At 42.1% G+C, this 17,080-nt stretch overlaps 1 long non-coding RNA gene across 1 annotated transcript; it reads left to right on the forward strand.

The window, feature by feature from the left end:
- The first annotated feature begins 2,132 nt into the window (after window positions 1-2,132).
- On the forward strand, window positions 2,133-10,157 carry LOC132209506 (uncharacterized). The gene is made up of 3 exons (XR_009445633.1): window positions 2,133-2,185; window positions 6,013-6,136; window positions 10,072-10,157. It is a non-coding gene; the product is annotated as an uncharacterized LOC132209506 (long non-coding RNA).
- Window positions 10,158-17,080: the final 6,923 nt, after the last annotated feature.

Genomic DNA, 17,080 nt, shown 5'->3' on the forward strand with positions numbered 1-17,080 from the left:
AGATAATTCATACCGTGCCACATGTGCTCGCAGAAGTTTCAGAACAGCCCTGTCCTTCAGTAATAAATTACCAGTCCATTATACAGCCTAAAGGGCCTGTGATTCATGGAATATTACACTTCAGCTAAACACTATTGACAGTGCCCATACAGGTATTTAAGAGTCTGGGCTGTTAGAAGAGAAGCAGATTATTAAATAAATCGAGGACAGCAGTTGTCAAGCTTGATGTTGACAGCAGATGGGTCTTTGTCCTTGACCCTGTGATTCAAAGACACTCAGTTGTCTGTGTTCAGATTCTGCAGCAGATAAAATTGCAGATTACAAACAAGCATAATCCACAATATACATCTCCACAGGATGGATAGCTATGTGGCAACAGTGATCTGTCAGCGCAAGTCCAGTTGGATATTTAGTAGCAATAATAAGCCACATTTGATCCACAGGCAAACATGAAATAATTAGAATGTTGACATCACTCATTCTTTCAAATTTCATTTTTTTATTGAGTTTCTGTTGCTTGCAACTGTAGGTCATTTGTAGCACATTATGCAAATATAAGAAAAAACTAATCTGTTGCATAATACATTAGTGTTCAATTTCCCTGTGTTAAGTAATTTATCTAACAGTGGATTGCACATAAAGGACTCTCAAAGCTGATGTTGATTAAGCCTTCATTAAATCTCAGTGCAGCAGCAATACTTTTAGAGGATTAAATTAACTTTAGAATGCTTTCATTAAAAATAAAAATAGATGAAGCGAGATGCTTAGATGCCTGTCGATCCTTTCCCAGAAAGCACGTGCCAACCTCAGGTCAATTTAATAGCTAGAAGATTCTTAACTAAAGAATGACCGACCACTGCTTCAACCTGATTTGTATTCAAGATTACAGTAAATAGATTACTGTAGTAACATGCAAACACAATTTGAAAAGAAGCTATTAGTGATAAATGAAATCGTTCAAATAGGGTTGGTGCATTATGGCATTGTTCGTGCTTTATGAGGTTTTAGTGTTCAAAAAGAATACATCCTGAAGACCTGAGTAGAAGGCATTATGATGATTAGCTGCTTATAATGTTTTTAAGAGGGTGCAGCAGCTACATGAGTAAGACAGATTGAATACTATGGCCTAGTTAACTCTGAAACATTTAAATCTGCTTCTACTTTCTCCAAGCCTTAAGATTACATAAATAGACGTGAGCACGGTGTGTTACATGGGTCATACATTCAGTCGTGGTAAATCATTTGTATACAGCTGAAATAACAGTGTCTATACTTTACAGACTGACAAAACATGATCAGCTCACCCAAGACATCAAACTTATGAAAATGTGTAAACAGTAACTTCAGTAGACACCAATAATAAAAAAAACTCAGTTGATTATAAGAATTATAAGAATTGTAAACTCCAGGTGTTATATAATGATTCATGGTTACGGAACAGCTTTTTCAATCTTTGTCCCCATGTGGCCCACGTACTTTGTACTGTTCCATAAATACACATACGTTTTCTGTAATAATCATAAATTTTTCAACTACCTTTTCCAAGGCTGGCCTCTCCATATAATTTATTGATATGACAATAGCACCATGAACTTCTGAAATGCTCAAAGTGCTTTTCTAATGAGTAGATATGCTACTGAGATCAGGTAGGCCCCAGACTCAATTCCTCTTCTTTAGCTAATCAGAGCGATTGTTTGATAAATCAAGTCAGGTTTAAATTAAGGGACTAACTTCTGCTATTTTGTAACTTTTGATGCTGTATTTTTTCATTTCAGAAGGGGAATATGACTCAGCTCCTGATAATTATCCCATAGTTACTGTTGCATTATATTTGTGCAGATCCCAGGGGTCAAAATCAGATTGGCTGAGATGCCCTCATGGTAGATATTAATGTTTACATGTGAAGAGTGGATGCCTGGGTGAGTTAGTAAAGAGACACCTATGAAGCTGTATCGGTGTATGTTTCAAGTGCTTGACATTAAAAAATAACTGATGAGTTATATGATGAATATCATGTGCTATTTTGCACTGGAAATGTTTTTTCTCTTCCATTATATTAGAGGTGACTTGAAAGCCTGTTCAACAACCTAAATTCCATGTGTTCATTTCAGGGGAATTAATTGTGATAAACAATCTGGACTGCTCTTGCTATGAATCAGTCTTCGTTTAATCATTGAATAAATTGGTGAGTTTATTTGGCTAATTGAGAATTAGCATTTCCAGCCATTGGGGAGAAACTTGGGAAGAGGATATTTGCAACAGTTCCAAGACTGGAATTTCATAGTGTTAGAAATTGCATCTCTTGTGCAGGAAATTGAACTGTTCAATTCTAGCAATGTAAAAGTAGCTTCTGCACAAATTAATTCAAAACTTGGACTGAGAGCGTTATCACTTTTTGTTGGATATTCACAAAAATTTGTAGGACATAAAGATAAATGTTGTCATCTCTCGTCTTATTCTACAGGGAAAACTTTTTTCTAATCTTTTACATTACCAATCCTTTACCTTGAGGCCCCTTTGGCTTTGTTCCATACACAAATCAATTCTACTTGTGGGTTTTGCAGATTCACAAGAAATTTTATGGTTAGGTTTATTGCAGTTTTTGTGTGAAACTTGGACACAATTTCACTCAGACCAGACAGGCAAAGTTTGATATATTTCGAGTTAAGTTTCTTGTTGGAACCCGGGAGAAAACTCTATGTCACAAATTGAACATGAACTCCTCCAGAGGTATTTTAGGATAGATTTTCCACTCCCCTTGAGCAGTGCAGGCTATGGTGAGAAGGATCGAAAAATATAGTGAAAATGGTAAATTGTGATTCTTGATGTTGAGGTGAAATACTTCCAAAGACTCCCTCGGGTTTATACAGTGTATCTGAACCTCACTAATGAGTAGCAACTACTTTTTTTTTCTATACACTTGCATATTCTTATTAGGTGAACTTGTTTTGGCCTTTTCTTTGCAGTTTCTAATTCTCCTCTTTAACCCTATGAAAATAGATGGTGACATGTCAAAAAATGAAAGCCCAAATGGTTTCCTAGTGGAAGAAGATTATTGCATCCCTCTTTGGGCTTTCAGACAACTCCGTCTTCAGTATAGTGTTGCTACATGCTCCATCGACACTACCTTCATCAATATGTCAGAGGATCCCTATAGTGTGAGAACAGGCCATTCAGTCCGTTGAGCCCACAGCGACCGTCCAAAAGCGTTCTACGCAGACCCACCACTTATCTACCACCCTGCATTTCCCATGGCTAATCCACGTAGCCTGCGCATTCCTGGACACTTGGGGGCAATGCAGCATGGCCATTTCACCGAGCCTGCACATCTTTGGACGGTGGGAGGGAATCCACACAAATACGGGGAGAATGTGTAACCTCCAAACAGACAGTCCTCTGAGAATGGAATCAATCCCACGTCCCTGGTGCTGTGAGGCAGCTGTGCTAATCACTGAGCTGCTGTGTCATGCCAAAAATCTGACCATGATCCTCCAAGCAAGGTAGGGGCTCAAACCCATAATTTCTGATTGACTGAGATCAGTGACTTTCCACTTGGCCACCACGCCATACTTCCTCCAACACACAAGAGGGCAGCAAACTATGTGCCTCACTACATCATCATGTCTGCTTTTGGACTGACTCATACACTACTTCAGCCCTTCAAGACTTTTCTTTGGAGCTCATGAACACCCACAAATTGCGTGCTTTTGCCAAATCATTTTGCATGTAAGAACACACACACATCTTATGCATCTGCTATGAATATATACCTCATGGTTCTGAGCTGACTTTTTCGTGCTCACTCACTTAGTGACTACGTGGAGATTGCCAACTGTATCTTGTGTAGCGTTGTAGTGCAGAGAGAGAAACAGGAACCTTGTCATGGTTTGCAGCACTGAACAGACAAGAGATTGACATATTACAGTATGGCAAGGTGCTACATCAATTGCACAATAAAGGAAGGCAATGGCCTATTATTGCAGAACTGAAAATCTAGAGACTCACATGTCGTTCTGAGGACCTGGGTTCGAATCCCGCCTTGGCAGACTGTAGAATTTTAATTCAATGAAAATCTGCAAATAAGAGTCTAACGATGGCTGTGGATCCATTGTTGGTTGTCAGGAAAACCCATCTGGTTCACTAATATCCTGGCACATACCGGCAGCTTGTAAGGCAAACACACTGCATACGCTTCTGTAAATGACCTTGTCTGAAAGTCAAAGGGGTCATGATGCAACTACAGCCAGTCAGAGTATTGTCACACTCAGCCAAGGAGCTCATCTGATTCTAGCTCAAGGGTTCACCACGCTCAGTCAGGTACTTGATCCTCACAGAATCCAGGGATTTGCGTCTTTGGAGTTAAAGAGTTGAACCATTGTCAGTTCTGTAGATCAAGTGCAACCAGCCTGGGAAATACAGTAATAATGGGAACTGCAGATGCTGGAGAATCCAAGATAATAAAATGTGAGGCTGGATGAAAACAGCAGGCCCAGCAGCATCTCAGGAGCACAAAAGCTGATGTTTCGGGCCTAGACCCTTCATCAGAGAGGCGGATGGGGAGAGGGTTCTGGAATAAATAGGGAGAGAGGGGGAGGCGGACCGAAGATGGAGAGCAAAGAAGATAGGTGGTGAGGAGAGTATAGGTGGGGAGGTAGGGAGGGGATAGGTCAGTCCTGGGAAGACGGACAGGTCAAGGAGGTGGGATGAGGCTAATAGGTAGGAAATGGAGGTGCGTCTTGGGGTGGGAGTAAGGGATGGGTGAGAGGAAGAACAGGTTAGGGAGGCAGAGACGGGTTGGACTGGTTTTGGGATGCAGTGGATGGAGGGGAAGAGCTGGGCTGGTTGTGTGGTGCAGTGGGGGGAGGGGACGAACTGGGCTGGTTTTGGGATGCGGTGGAGGAAGGGGAGATTTTGAAGCTGGTGAAGTCCACATTGATACCATTGGGCTGCAGGGTTCCCAAGCGGAATATGAGTTGGAACTCATATTCTGCTTAGGAATCCTGCAGCCCAATGGTATCAATGTGGACTTCACCAGCTTCAAAATCTCCCCTTCCTCCACCACATCATATTCCGCTTGGGAACCCTGCAGCCCAATGGTATCAATGTGGACTTCACCAGCTTCAAAATCTCCCCTTCCCCCACCGCATCCCAAAACCAGCCCAGTTCGTCCCCTCCCCCCACTGCACCACACAAACAGCCCAGCTCTTCCCCTCCACCCACTGCATCCCAAAACCAGTCCGACCTGTCTATGCCTCCTAACCTGTTCTTCCTCTCACCCATCCCTTCCTCCCACCCCAAGCCGCACCTCCATCTCCTACCTACTAACCTCATCCCACCTCCTTGACCTGTCTGTCTTCCCTGGACTGACCTATCCCCTCCCTACCTCCCCACCTATACTCTCCTCTCCATCTATCTTCTTTTCTCTCCATCTTCGGTCCGCCTCCCCTTCTCTCCCTATTTATTCCAGAACCCTCACCCAATCCGCCTCTCTGATGAAGGGTCTAGGCCCGAAGCGTCAGCTTTTGTGCTCCTGAGATGCTGCTGGGCCTGCTGTGTTCATCCAGCCTCACATTTTATTACCTGGGAAATACAGTAAGTCATCTGGGGCGCTGTCAGACCACCTGTCGGGGGACTGGGCCTGCTCTCATTGTGCTGTCCTGCCAGGCTATTCTGGGGCTTTGGGGCATTGTCAGTCCTGGAGGGCATTAATAATCAGGTGGTTTAACAGGGGTCACTTGTGATACCCTAGACAAGTGGGAAACTCCATTCTGGCATTGGGATTCATTGCATTGGGTCGCTATTGGAAAGTTTGTATTGAAAGATGGCAAATAAAAATAGAAGGATGGGATCTCATGGAGCATAGGAGGGGATGGGAAGGAAATTTTCACAAGTTACATATTTCAACATTTTGCAATACATGTGCAGGTCATTCTTTTTGCAAGAATGAATGTTAAATATTATGGCCTCAAGCAATCATGATGGTTAACACTGTTTGCCTCCTTGTCATTTCAGTATAGAAATCTAATCAAACACTAACATAACAGTCTTACCTGACTCTATTGGCTTTGAATTACATTTGATACCTGAACTGGAAGACAACGCTTTAGAGTTGCCACATTAGCACACCGATCTGTGGGTGAGTAAGAACATGTTCTTTGAAGTTCAAAAGTGGATTTTTTTAGGGAGCAGGTGCTATGATGGTGGGTTACTGCCAGAATTTTACTTAGCTATTATAGCATTAGCACCTTGAATATGTAATGTAAAGCTGGATATATTTTAGAATTCTTTAAGATTAGATTAGATTATATTCCCCACAGAGTGGAAACAGGCCCTTCGGCCGAACAAGTCCACACCGCCCCTTGAAGCATCCACACAAACCCATCCCCCTATAACCCACACACCCCTGAACACTACGAGCAATTTAGCATGGCCAATCCACCTTGCCTGCACATCTTTGGACTGTGGGAGGAAACCGGAGCACCCAGAGGAAACCCACGCAGACACGGGGAGAATGTGCAAACTTCACACAGACAGTCATCCGAGGCCGGAATTGAACCCGGGTGAACCCGCTGTGAGGCTGCAGTGCTAACCACTGAGCCACCGTGCCGCCCCAAATGATACACTAGGTAGATAGGCTAACAAGAGGCAAGGCAACATTGGATTTGGTACTGGGTAATGAACCAGGCCAGGTGTTAGAATTGGAGGTAGGTTAGCACTTCAGTGATTGTGACCACAACCCAGTTACGTTTACTTTAGCGATGGAAAGGGATAGGTATATACCGCAGGACCAGAGTTATAGCTGGGCGAAAGGCAATTATGAGGTGATTAGGCAAGATTTAGGATGCATAGGATGGGGAAGGAAACTGCAAGGGCTGGACACAATTGAAATGTGGAGTTTTTTCAAGGAACAGTTATAGCGTGTCCTTAGTAAATATGTACCTGTCAGGCAGGGAGGAAGTGGTCAAGCGAGTGAACTGTGGTTTACTAAAGAAGTTGAATTTCTTGTCAAGAGGAAGAAGGAGGCTTATGTAAAGATGAGGTGTGGAGGCTCAGTTAGGAAGCTTGAGAGTTACAAGTTAGTCAGGAAGGACCTAAAGAGAGAGCAGAGAAGAGCCAGGAGGGGACATGCGAAGTCTTTGGCAGGTAGGAAAAAGGAAAACCCTAAAGCTTTCCATAGGTATGTCAAGAACAAAAGAATGAGTAGAGTAAGATTAGGGCCAGTCAAACAGTAGTGGAAAGTTGTGCGTGGAATCCAAAGAGATAGAAAAGACGCTAAATGAATATTTTTCATCAGTATTCACACATGAAAAAGACAATTTTGTCGAGGTGGATACTGAGATAAGGGCGATTAGACAAGATGGGATTGAAGTTCATAAGGAGGAGGTGTTAGCAATTCTGGAAAGTGTGAAAATAGATAAGTCCCCTAGGCCAGATGGGATTTATCCTAGGATTATCTGGGAAGCTAGGGAGGAGATTGCAGAGACTTTGGCTTTGATCTTTATGTCGTCATTGTCTATAGGAATAGTGCCAGAAGACTGGAGGATAGCAAATGTTGTCCCCTTGTTCAAGAAAGGGAGGAGGGACAATCCTGGTAATTATAGACCAGTGAGCCTTACTTCAGTTGTGGGTGAAGTGTTGGAGAGGATTATAAGAGATAGGATTTATATAATCTAGAAAGGAATAATTTGATTCTGGATAGTCAACAAATTCAACATGCCTCACAAAGCTTATTGAGTTCTTTGAGAAGGTGGGCAAACAGGCGGATGAGGGTAAAGCAGTTGATGTGGTGTATATGGATTTCAGTAAAGCATTTGATAAGGTTCCCCATGGTAGGCTATTGCAGAAAATATGGAGGCGTGGGATTGAGGATGATTTAGTGGTTTGGATCAGAAATTGGCTAACTGTAAGAAGACAGAGGGTGATGGTTGATGGGAAATATTCATCCTGGAGTTCGGTAACTAGTGATGTGCCACAAGGATCTGTTTTGGGGCCGCTGTTGTTTGTCATTTTTTATAAATGACCTGGATGAGGGCATAGAAGGATGGGTTAGTAAATTTGCGAGTGACACTAAAGTTGATGGAGTTGCGGATAGTGGAAAAGGAAGGTGCAGGTTACAGAGGGACACAGATAAGCTGCAGAGCTGAGCTGAGAGGTGGCAAATGGAGTTTAATTCGGAAAAGCGTGAGGTGATTCACTTTGGAAGGAGTAACAGGAATACCGAGTACTGGGCTAATGGTAAGATTCTTGGTAGTGTGGATGCGCAGAGAGATCTCGGTGTCCATGTACATCGATCCCTGAAAGTTGCCACCCAGGTTGATAGGGTTAGACCATAAGAACATAAGACATAGGAGTGGAAGTAAGGCCATTCGGCCCATCAAGTCCACTCCGCCATTTAAATCATGGCTGAAGGGCATTTCAACACCACTTCCCTGCACTCTCCCTGTAGCCCTTGATTCCTTCTGAGATCAAGAATTTATCGATCTCTGCCTTGAAGGCATCCAACGTCCCGGCCTTCACTGCACTCTGCGGCAATGAATTCCACAAGCCCACCACTCTCTGGCTGAAGAAATGTGGTCTCATTTCAGTTTTAAATTTACCCCCTCTAATTTTAAGGCTGTGCCCACGGGTCCTAGTCTCCCTGCCTAACGGAAACAACATCCTAGTGTCCACCCCTTCTAAACCATATATTATCTTGTAAGTTTCTATTAGATCTCCCCTCAACCTTCTAAACTCTAATGAGTACAATCCCAGGATCCTTAGCCGTTCGTCATACGTTAAACCTACCATTCCAGGGATCATCTGTGTGAATCTCCGCTGGACACTCTCCAGGGCCAGTATGTCCTTCCTGAGGTGTGGGGCCCAAAATTGGACACAGTATTCTAAATGGGGCCTAACTAGAGCCTTATAAAGCCTCAGAAGCACATTGTTGCTTTTATATTCCAACCCTCTTGAGATAAACGACAACATTTCATTTGCTTTCTTAATTACGGACTCTACCTGCAAGTTAACCTTTAGAGAATCCTGGACCGACACTCCCAGGTCCCTTTGCACTTCTGATTTGCGAATTTTCTCACCGTTTAGAAAATAGCCCATGCCTGTATTCTTTTTTCCAAAGTGCAAAACCTCACATTTACTCACATTGAATTTCATCAGCCATTTCCTGGACCACTCTCCTAACTGTCTAAGTCTTCCTGCAGCTTCCCCACCTCCTCAGTACTACCTGCCTGTCCACCTATCTTCGTATCATCGGCAAACTTCGCCAGAATGCCCCCAGTCCCTTCATCCAGATATCCAGGGTTTTTAAGAAAGCATACGGTGTGTTAGGTTTTATTGATAGAAGGATTGCGTTTCAGAGCCATGAGGCCATGTTGCTGCAGTACAAAACTCTGGTGCATCTGCACTTGAAGTATTGCATCCAGTTCTGGTCGCTGCACTATAGGAAGGATGTGGAAGCATTGGAAAGGGTACAGAGGAGATTTACCAGGTATGGAGATTTGCCGGCATGGAGGGTAGGTCTTATGAGGAAAGGCTGAGGGACTTGAGGCTTTTTTCGTTAGAGAGAAGAAGGTTGAGAGGTGACTTAATAGAGACATACAAGATGATCAGAGGATTAGATGGGGTGGACAGTGAGAGCCTTTTTCCTTGGATGGTGATGGCTAGCACGAGGGGACTTAGCTTTAAATTGAGGGGAGATCGATATGGGACAGATGTCAACTGTAGGTTCTTTACTCAGAGAGTAGTAAGAGCGTGGATTGCCCTGCCTGCAACACTAGTAGACTGGCCAAGTTTAAAGGCATTTAAATGGTCATTGGATAAACATATGGATGATAATGAAATAGTGTAGGTTAGATGGGTTTCAGATTGGGTTCACAGGTCTGCGCAACATTGAGGGCTGGAGGGCCTGTACTGCGCTGTAATGTTCTATGTTCTATGTTGTATGAGGCTTGCCATCACCTTCATGCTGAGTAGCCATGGCACACAATGTCGGGGAATAATGTGATTCTTCATATTGATTGAGATCTCAGGAGTAGCATTTCTGAAATGCTGTTCTGTTTCCAACATTTCCCACAGATTATCAACAACTTATCTAAGATAAGTTTTGCAGTTGCTGGAATTTCTGAAACTTTGCTGCAGAGGTGAACACAATATGGAAGCAGAGAATAATTATAATATTGTCAGAAAACAGCATGAAAGGCAACTTCCAGTGCTGCGTTTAGAGGTAGAGCCACAGTGAAGACCCAACAAGGAAATGGATGAGTATGAACAGAACTCTGCTACTACTGGCGTTGCTGAGATTATTTGCAGCCGTCGGAAAAACAGGACATGTGGATACTACAAAGTCCCAGACAATCATTGCTGATCTGAATCATTTATTGGAGCAGGATCTGTGCTCAAACTGACTGATCATCACCCCCTCCCAGCTGTCAAGGTTAAAGCTATTTTGAATTCGTATGTAATTGGTTCAGCTCAAGGAGCTGCTGGGGCCCTGTGTGGCATCTCCCAATCCTTGACTCACAAAGCCACACATGTCGCTAATTCTATTTGTTCCAAGTTCTATCGATTTATATCTTTCTCCCATGATGAGGACAGCCAACCTTGGGCAGTGCACTGTTCACCATCACTGGCTTCCCCTAGCTGCTATTGACTACCCCAACATTGCTCTCAGAGTGCCCTAAAACCAATGTACAGAATTTATCAAGTGAGCCGACATACCAGATTTTGTAGGTCTATAGAGGTTATCCTGTAATGATGTGTACATACTAAGGAACACAGAGGTTCCTGCCTCTTTCCAAGCTCTTCGGACTGTACAATGATGGCAGTCGGGAAACAACGGCAACCCCCTGTAAACATAGCTGATGAAACATTTACTTCATGCTCAGGCAGATACAAAATGGAGTTGCTGTCCATACTCCCACAAAACAGTAATGAAACAGATCATTGGACTCCTCAAAATGAATCATCTGGATCATGATCTTGCAGGACAACCCAGAAATTATGTACTGTATCATTGTATCAAGTAATGCATTTTCCAACTGGAACTGACAATGTGGAGAATGTCCTGGCTGCAGAAAAAAAATGAGGGAAATCAAGAATAATCTCTGAAAATAATGACAATGATGGGGATCATGACATAGATCAGGAAGGACATCCAAGAAACCATGATGGAGTTATGCATCATTGAGTGTAAGAAACCAAACAGAACTCAATTGAAACCTGCTTCCAGGGGTGTGATCTGGCATTCACTTCATTTCAATGTGGAACTTTTTACTTGTCCAAAGAATATGAAGATCCAGTTATTTTTACAGTCATTGAACTTCTTTGCTGCTGCATAAATGTTTCCTTATCTGTATTATTTCATGCTTGTTATCTTCACGTGATGCCATTTTCAAGTATTTAGACTTTACAGATCTTGCTCACTGTTAGGACAAAGCAGCAATGAGTGAGAAAGGGTACTAATATTGTTAGGTCATTTTTAAGGCTTCTGTCAGTGTATGATAGCCAAGTATTGTGCAGTGAAGTCTTTCATGATAGAGAACTGTTAGGGAACAATCCTGAGGTGCAAACTTTGACTGTCCTATCATCACTTAGCTTTACAGTTTCAGAATTTGTATAGACTGCTAAATTTCCCTGTAAGACAGTGTTTAACCTGAAGGAGACAGGACGTTGTGCAGTTTCTCTTGGTAGGTCAATGCGCCATGAGGGAGAGTGGAAATGTAAACTTTCCGTTGTACATCTCTCATCTTGGCTGCCAGTATGGTCACTTGAACATTTGAGAAATAGATGGAAGCTTTGCCTCCACATATGTGGAATCATCACTGATTCTGTGCTCTCACTCATAAGGTAGGTGTAAGGTTTGTGCAGGGCAAGGTTTGCCATAATCCCTATACATTACTTTCAGATTCTGTGTTGTCTACATTAAAGTCCAATGTCTTGGTTATGGTCAACAATGGGCTCTAATTGTTCTTTCATGCTCATTCACTCAATGTGCACCCAATGTCTACCTGACCAATAAGTCACTGATAATAATAGCAATAGCAAGAGTGAAACTGCTGCAGAGAAAGAGCTTAAAAACATATGAATTATGAGCATAAATATGTCACTTGGTCTCTCAAATTGATTCCACCGTTCACTAAAATCATGGCTGATCTGATTATTCCACAATTCTGCCTACCTCTGATAATCTTTCACCCTCTTATTTATCAAGAGTCTATTGGTCTCTGCCTCAAAAAGATTCAGAACTCTGCTTGAACTACCTTCTCTGGAAAATAGTTCTCAGACTTAACATCCTCTGCGAGAAAAAAAACTCCTTATTTCTGTCTTAATTAGGCATTTTTATTTTAAACAGTAAACTTTAATTCTGGATTCCCTGAAAAGAAGAAACATCTTTTCCACATTCAGCCTGTCAGGGCCTCTCAAGATCTTACACGTTTCAATCAAATCAATTCTTGCTCTTCTAAACTTCAGCATATACATGCCTAGCATCTTCAACTTTTCATCATAAGGCAATCCACCCAATTCAGGTGTGGAATTGGGAAGCCTTCTCTGAACTGCTTTTGATGCACTTCCATTCTTCCTTGAGTAAGAACACTGATACTGGGCACAGATGTGATCCCTCTAACGCCCTGAATCACAGAAGTATAACCTTCCTAATTTTGTATTCAATTCCCCTGATGGCGAATGATAACATTCTATTAGCATTCCTAATGACTAGGATGTAAACCCTTTGCTTATTTACAAATCATCTTTTGAACAGCTACTCTTACAAATGTCTGAGAGTGGCAATCAGACAGACTATTAAAATATCAGCAAGAGTGGCTTTAAACACTTCTCACCTCTTAACCTTGTCCAAATAAACACTGAGACATTGACAAAAACCGACTTGCTGTAACCTGCTATAAACACTCAGAGACGTCAGTTAACCTAAACCAACAATCTGCTCCATCCAAGCCAGGCCTCAATATGCTTCCTTGACATTAGCTGGCAGGGAGCCTAAGGGGCCATCCGCTGGTTGGGGCATGAGTTGGCATTGATTTAGAATTATGACTCCGAGTTCCTACGGAGATGACAAGGGGAATTGAGTTGGCATGAAAAGTATACAGGAGCTGGGCCAGTTGCCAGGCATATGTTGATATGAGATGGCAAGGCAGGTAAAGGGGCCATGGATGTGATAGTAAGTTGGGGGTGCGAGGATGTGCTAGGGGTGAGGGCTAGAGGATTGAAAATCTCCTGACAACAGGGATGAAGTCTAGCCAACTTGCCTGTGCGGAGCCCAACACTGAACTTCTGGTGTCAGTGGATCCAATTCCATCCTGCACCTTTTGCCCTCAACAGAAATTCCACGTTGTCAAAGCACTTTCTACCAAATCAGGATTTATGGATTGGGAAAGTTCCTAGCTTGAGCAGGACCTGAGTAGTCAAAACTCAGCTTTGCGGGTTAAATTTCTTCTAGTCATGTGTCAGTAACACAATTGTGTAAAATCCCATTATGTGCTATTTAAATAGTGTTGATTTATTTACTTAAAATGAATTAATAACAGCATCAAATTACTTTACAAGTGAATTTTGTACAAACAATTTAATCAATAAATGATCAGAGAAATAAATAATCTCAAGAATTCTTTTAGAATTGATGTACTAAAATAATAATTTTTTGAAAACAACACTTTTCTGCATTTTAATGATTTTTTATTCCGCTCTCTATTCAGGGCTTTTAAAAAGAAATCTTACAGGGTAACACTGGAAATTGAACGGAGCTCAAAAAAGATCTTATTCTGCAGAAATTATTCACATATAGTTTAACAGGCAAGTGGCCTTTTGAAGTTATTCATAAATATATAGGCAGGCATGCAACTCATTTGAACAGTGGCAATGGATGTCAAAACAGCCTATTTACACTTCAAATATAAATCATTCACTGACTTACTTTCTGGTTATAGTTGTATGTCATAAAGAAAGCAACACAAGGAAAATAAATCAATGAATGCATGGATGGAATTCTCTTTGAGATACTGTTTTGTTTTTTGATAGGTGAACTGCATTGATAGTATCTGGTAATTGTCAAATATTTACTGATGATATTACAGTTATATTTTTGACATACGTACAGGAACGCACAGCATATCTGCTAGATTGTGACACTTCCTAGCCTATGCCCATCAGTAGGTATAGCCAAATCACTTCACAAATCAAAATACCAAATTATCACAAAATTATGCGTTTCTTGGTATTGTGTTTGTGTTGCAATTCCGTACATTCATGTAGAGAAGGTAGATAGAACATAGAACATAGAACAGTACAGCACAGTATAGGCCCTTTGGCCCATGATGTTGTGCCGACCTATTATCGTACTAAGATTAATCTACCCTGCATATCCTACATTTTACCATCCTCCATGTGCCTATCCAAGAGTTGCTTAAAAGTTTGTAAAGTACCTGACTCCACTACCGCTGCCAACTGTGCAATCCACATGCCCACCACTACCTGTGTAAAGGATCTACTTCTGACATCTCCCCTATACCTTCCTCCAATCACCTTAAAATTATGCCCCCTCATATTAGCCATTTCTGCCCTGGGAAAAAGCCTGTGACTATCCATTGTATCTATGCCTCTCATCATCCTGTACACCTCTATCAAGTCACCACTCATCTTTCTTTGCTCCAATGTAAAAAGCCTTAGCTCCCTCAATCTCTCCTCATAAGACCTGCCCTCCAGTCCAGGCAGCATCCCGGTAAATCGCCGCTGCACCCTCTCTAAAGCTTTCACATTTTTCCGATAATGAGGTGACCAGAAATGAACACAATATTCCAAGTGTGGTCTACGAGAGTTTTATACAGATGCAGCATAACCTTGTGGCTCTTAAACTCAATCCCCCTGTCAATGAAAGACAACACTCCATACGCCTTCTTAACAACCTTATCAACTTGGGTAGCATACTTTGAGGGATTTACGGACGTGGACCCCAAGATCCCTCTGTTCTTCCACACTGCCAAGAATCCTGCCATTAACCCTGTTATTCTGCATTCAAATTTGACCTTCCTAGATGAATCAATTCACACTTCTCCAGATTGAATTCCATCTTCCACTTTTTTGCCCAACTCTGCATCCTATTAATGTCCCGTTGTAACCTGCAACAGCTCTTCACGCTGTCCACAACTCCACCAACCTTCGTGTCATCGACAAACTTACTAACCGACCTTCCACTTCCTCATCCAAGTCATTTATAAAGTTCACACAGAGCAGGGGTCCCAGAAGAGATCCCTGCAGAACACCACTGATCACCGAGCTCCAGGCTGAATACTTTCCATCTATTACCACCCTCTGTCTTCTACTGGACAGCCAGTTTTGTATCCAGACAGCCAAGTTTCCCTGAATCCCATGCCTCCTTACTTCCTGAATGAGTTAACCATGTGGAACCTTATCAAATGCCTTGATAAAATCCATATACACCACATCCACTGCTCTACCTTCATCAATGTATTCTGTCACATCCTCAAAGAATTCAGTAAGGCTGGTGAGGTATGACCTGCCATGCTGACTATTTCTAATCAAACTGTGCTTTTTCAAATAATCATAAATACTATCTTTCAGAATCCTCTCCAATAATTTGCCCACCACTGAAGTAAGAGTGACTGGTCAGTAATTCCTAGGATTATTCCTCTTCGCTTTCTTGAACAAGGAAATGGCATTCGCCACCCTCCAATGATCTGGTACTAATGCTCAAGCTGACTCGTGCATTAAATATACATTAATTCTGTTTAGCCATTCCTCAGTTTGAGGATGGCACCTACTCAAGCTTGTAGGTTTCTGACACGCAACTTTGCCTGACTGAGCAGGACAATTCTCAACTCTCAGATCTTTGGACACATGGCAGCATGTCCCATGCGGTAATATAACCCTGGGTGCAGGATTTTTTGACTTTCTTTCCTTCTCTGCTTCTGCTCTGTCTCCCTATTAATGCATTTTGGTTCAAAGCATTTTGCAGCGTGACGGCCATTTTCAAAGAATGGTAGCAAGATCTTCCCAATCATACAGGCCTGTAGCAAAGAAAAAGGCCCTTCTTCCCACCGCATCTGTGCTGGTCGTGAAATTTGTATTGAGAATGGTAATGTGGCCTATTAACATCATTTAACCCTAACCGTAACCCATTTATTGAAGGTATTATGGAGCAAATCATCCTGCAAACTTTGGAGTCCACAGTTTGATCCATTAATGATCTAATATCTCTACAGGCTACATTATAACTGTGCCTTGTTGAAACATGAGGCGTTAAAATTCATGTAAAGGAATGAAATTGTAGTGCTTATCTGTAAAATATGCCAGAACACGATACATTCAGGCATAAGTGAATTGTCAAGTGTGATCAGTTATAGTTTATGGTTTCTTCCAGTTTCTTTACCAGTTCACCAGTTTCTTCATTCAAGCTATCTTCACGTTGATTATACCCTTTAAGCTAAGTGTTTCTGTTTGCATTTCAGAAAACAGTGTTTGGAAGAATTGCAGCTAGGTTTCATCCAAATGATTCCTGGGCGACAGGTTTGTTTCATGAGGACAGATTGAGCTGACTAGGCTTGTATTCCCTGGCGTTTAGAAACATGAGGGGGGAGTTTCACTAAAAAGTATAAAATTCTGACAGGAGTGGACAGATTGGATGCAGGTAGGATGTTTTCCCCCTGAGTGGGGAGTCCAAACAAGGTGCCATGATCTCAGGAGATTGTGTAGCCATTTCAGACTGAGGTAAGGGGAAATGTCTTCATTTAGAGGGTGGTGTACCTGTGAAATTCTCCACCACAGATGTGTGTGGAGGTGACATCACTGGATGTATTGAAGAAAGAAATAGATTCCTGGAAGCTAAAGGGAATGGAGACAAAGTACAAGTATGGCATTGAGACAGAGGATTAGCTACGATCATGTTAAATCGCAAAAAGGGCTCAATGTGCTGAACGGCCTATTTTTGCTCTATGTTTCTATTCAATATTTGACAATACTAACTTAAAACAAGTTGCCAGTTGCATACAAACTGAACAAAGTCTGCAATATTACCTTATTCCTTTCTCTAGCCTATAGCCATTGAACATTGCAG

Source organism: Stegostoma tigrinum, chromosome 3 (assembly GCF_030684315.1).
Source record: "Stegostoma tigrinum isolate sSteTig4 chromosome 3, sSteTig4.hap1, whole genome shotgun sequence".
Classification (NCBI taxonomy): domain Eukaryota; kingdom Metazoa; phylum Chordata; class Chondrichthyes; order Orectolobiformes; family Stegostomatidae; genus Stegostoma; species Stegostoma tigrinum.